We start from the raw sequence: 4,626 nt of genomic DNA, 5'->3' as shown, positions 1-4,626 counted from the left end.
CACAAAGTCCTTTATAAATGAATTAGCAAACTCTTGTTCAATTTTATAAGCTACTTTTCAAGTGTATCAGAAAGTCCTTTATTGCAAGGAAACATGGCGCCCAATTCAGGTGGGCATGCCTGCTGATTATACAAAGCGTTACCCTTCCAGCATTTTGTTAGGATGACAGAGTAGTCTGTACAAAAGATGGCAGAATTCATAGAAACCTTTGTCACAACGGATACACATTTTACCTATATATTTTAGCCCATAATTAAGCTAACATGTTCTGTAATTTAAAATGTATGGAAACCATGTTCTCTTATATTTAGATAAATCAAATAACAAACTGGGTTCATACTACCATAATAATAACAAAGAAATAACACATTAGAAGCGCGACAGGGCTATTACTTATTCCTCAGAGAACATAATAGATGTTTATCCAAAACTGAGACGGTCCTCAGGAAAGAACATCCTTAAGGAGAACACCGAATTAAAAGAGAATTCAACATTGTGACAAAAAATAGAGCCGAACATACATTTGCATAAACAATTGTTTTACCTGATAGAAAATCAACAGCTTAGCATCCTTATCCAATTTTGCTGGGTTTCACGATAACCTATTGTACATCACTGCTGAAAGCTGTGTGATTCCCTGCCAAAATGTGTGTTTCCTGTTGCCTGAGAGAGCCCAACCACATAAAGACATGAGTAATGAAATAACCTTTCTTGCAGGGATAACACGCATGGCTGCTAAAGCAGAATGTCTAAAAGCATGATCATAGTAAGAGACATTTTTCTAAAACAAGGAACCGACCCGTGAGCACCTCCTTTAGAAGGCAGCATTTCACAAAAAAACTGTCTCAAAGTTCATATACTTAGCTATGAAGAGACTACTCATAGCATCAACCCCATTAGCACCGATCAAACATGTTTTCTGTGACCCATGAAGATAAGTTTCTCTCCATGGAGGATCATATCGAAGGGTAACATAATCTACAGACGCATAGACACACCTATCGGTCCAGCGCTGACCCTCTCGGATGTTGTTCCATCACATTGAAAAAATACTATAGGGCACATTATTTTTATTGAATTGAACCACATTGAGGCGTGTAAAACAAGGATTAGCTAAAAAAGAGCTACACATAGGTATGACGCATAGATCACAATAATAAACCAGGCCTATATACGGTGATGTCAGCTATATATGCCAATGCTTTTCAGGAAAGCATGAAGGTGACATATGAAGAACATCATCTTCTATCCTACAAAGAGCCTTGTATGCATAAATTGAAAAGTAGATGCGCATTTTTCAGGATTTATTGGCTGATCAGGAAAGCATGATTATAAGAAGAACATCATCTTCTATCTTACGAAGAGCCTCTATATGCATAAATTGAACAGAAGATGCACATTTTTTTCCAGGATTTCTTTGCTGATCAGGAAAGCATGGTTAAGACAACATATGAAGAATATCAACTTCTATCTTACGAAGAGCCTCTAAATGCATAAATTGAACAGTTGATGCACATTGTTTTAGGATTTCTTGGCTTATATTGTGTGCATCACGAAGCATAGCACTCCACATAGGGTCCCAAACAACCAACGTACACGCATGGGCCTGACCACGCTCCTTGCATACATTGACAGAGTCTACATATGACTTTAGCAAAGCTCTTGACCAAAAAATCTCTTTGGAGAAAGAAAACATTCCTTTGTACGCATTAACGCCCACAAAAGTGTCCTCAAATGGGAAAATGCAAACATGTATGTATAAAGATCTTGCTTTCTTCCTAGTGAGAATGAACATGTGAAACAAACATCTTTAAAAATAGCTCTACTAAATTAACATAAATTACTTACTGGAAGGCCTTAAACAAAGAGTCTGCTGGTAGTGAGAATAACATCTACCTGAAGCCAAAAAAGAACAAGATAAACCATGGTAAATGAGGCATATGCAATAAACACCAACAACTTTATGATAGCTACGAATAGAATTTAGACGGTTGAAATAGGTCAAAGATTGAATTTAAGCTTCATCATTCAGCGGTATCTCATAATCATGTTTTCTGAAAAAACTAAAAGATCCAAAGCATGCATCTAAATTAAATAGCAAGGTGAATGGACTGGCATATTGACCAACATCCGTTGTGTACGTGCAGTGCGCATCACAATCACCATGTATTCCTTCCTTTTCTCTCGAACTCCATGATGCCAGGAAGAGCCACTTGCGCACTGTGACCACAGAGAATGGTAGAATTCGCCGAGCAAAAATACATTGAAAGAGACACCATGAAAGCATTTACCTGTATGTGGCATTCCGCCCTTCTCGTACTTAAGCGGTTGTTGGAACATAAGCCACAAGACATATCAATCTTGAGCATGGCGGTGACCAAGGGGAGCGGGGGCGCCTTCTTCATCTCTTTGCCAACCTTCCCGTCCTTGCCACCACCGCACCCCTTTCATTCTCGGGTTGCAAGGTGTACCGCAAGGCGAGAATGGAAGTCACAGTTGGCTCCGCTGCTGGAGGTGAAGGTCGCGGGGGAGGCACCGCCGCTCCCGTCCAGCGTCGGCTGTTGTAACGCCCTCGATTCAATCATACACAAATCATACACGCAAAGGTGTACGATCAAGATCAAGGACTCACGGGAAGATATCACAACACAATTATAGACACAAATAAAATAATACAAGCTTTATATTACAAGCCATGGGCCTCGAGGGCTCGAATACATAAGCTCGAATACACAAGAATCAGCGGAAGCAACAATATCTGAGTATAGACATAAGTTAGACAAGTTTGCCTTAAGAAGGCTAGCACAAAAACAACATCGATCGAAAAGGCAAGGCCTCCTGCCTGGGAGCCTCCTAACTACTCCTAGTCGTCGGCGTCCGTCACGTGGTAGTAGGCACCCTCGGGGTAGCAGCAGTCGTCAGAGGTGGCATCTGGCTCCTGGACTCCGTCATCTGGTTGCATCCTCTGAGAAGAATGGAAAAGAGGGAGCAAAGAAACCGTGAATACTCATCCAAAGTACTCGCCACAAGGATCTACACTACATATGCAACATTATCCAAGGAAGGCTGTATATGTGGACTGGGCTGCAGAAATGCCAGAATAGAGAGAAGGCCTAGTCCTATCGGAGACTAGCATCTTCTAGAAACCACCATCTTGCAGCAAACAGGAGGGAGTAGAGTAGCATAAAGTAAAGTAGTAGTAGTGTTATCAACCTCGGCCAGAGATCCTTTCTCGACTCCCTGCGAGAAAGCAATCCCAGAGCCATACTATCCAGTTCTCATCACAATCCAATTATCATCACAAGTATCCAGTTCTAGTTGTATCGATCGGGATACAACTCCAAGTGTCCGTTACCGTAGGACAGGCTATCGATAGATGTTTTCTTCCCTGCAGGGGTGCACCAACTTACCCACCATGCTTGATTAACTCTGGCTGGACACACTTTCCTGGGTCCTGCCCGGTCTCGGCCAAACAATACGCCGCAACCCAACCTAGGCTTAATAGAGAGGCCAGCACGCCGGACTAAACCTATGCCCCCAGGGGTCATGGGCCATCTCCCCGGGAACTCCTGCACATTGCGTACGCGGCCGGTGAGCAGACCTAGCTACCTCCTTAAAAAAGGTAGGTGCTTACCAGTCCAACCCAGCACGCGCCGCTCATTCGCTGACGTCTATTAAGTTTCGGCTGATGCATATGACGCAGAACGCCCATACTATGCCCACGTGATGGTTAGTGCTATCAGGCCAGAGGCCCCTTGGATCAAATATCCAAATCGTAGTAGATTAGGGACGCGCGGTAACAAGCAGAGACTCACGAAAGATGTGACCCCCATTGCCCCGTCTCGAGGACTTGCGGCAAGGGCTAAGAATGCCTGGCCACGCCTCATAATTATCTCACGGGCACCTTCGAGGTCAACCCGACTCCACATCACTCGCAATTATGCTCGCGCGGGTACCCCTCAGGGTCGACCCGTCTTTAGTAACATGGTTCAGTGTAAAGTTATAGTAATCATAGTAACTGTGTGTCTAAACAACAAGGGGAAAACCCGAGGAATCACCCCCAATGAATTCCACTCGATGTAATCATCAAAGTGAACGTAAGAGGAATCACCCCCAAGGTTCACACTTGAGGGGTTGCACGACAGAGTCATATCGGAAGTGGTTAAGGCGGAATCACCCTTGATGACCACGACCGAATAGCTACACTACAGGGTTAACATCAGAAGTGATGTAGAGGTCTCACCCTCGGCACTCGATAGTAACCCAGCAGTGTCGAGCAACTAAGGGGAAAGTGATGTGCGGTGCCGGGGCCTGGTCTTCGATCCTGTTGATTGGGTCTTCAATGATGAAGCAGGGGCAACAAGCACAAGGTGGGGGTCACTGATGGATCACTAACCAACCTATACTAAACAGTTTAGGATAAGCAGGTAAGGTAACAATAAGCAGGTTACAAAAGCAGGCTATGCATCAGAATAGGAGCAAACAATAACAATAGCAAAATCTAATGCAATCATGAGAGAATGGAATGGGCGATATCGGGATGATCAAAGGGGGGGGGCTTGCCTGGTTGCTCTGGCAAGGAGGGGTCGTCGTCGACGTAGTCGATCACACGGGCAGCATTAGTCT

Source organism: Triticum dicoccoides, chromosome 7B (assembly GCF_002162155.2).
Source record: "Triticum dicoccoides isolate Atlit2015 ecotype Zavitan chromosome 7B, WEW_v2.0, whole genome shotgun sequence".
Taxonomy (NCBI): domain Eukaryota; kingdom Viridiplantae; phylum Streptophyta; class Magnoliopsida; order Poales; family Poaceae; genus Triticum; species Triticum dicoccoides.
This window is presented reverse-complemented; position numbering follows the sequence as displayed.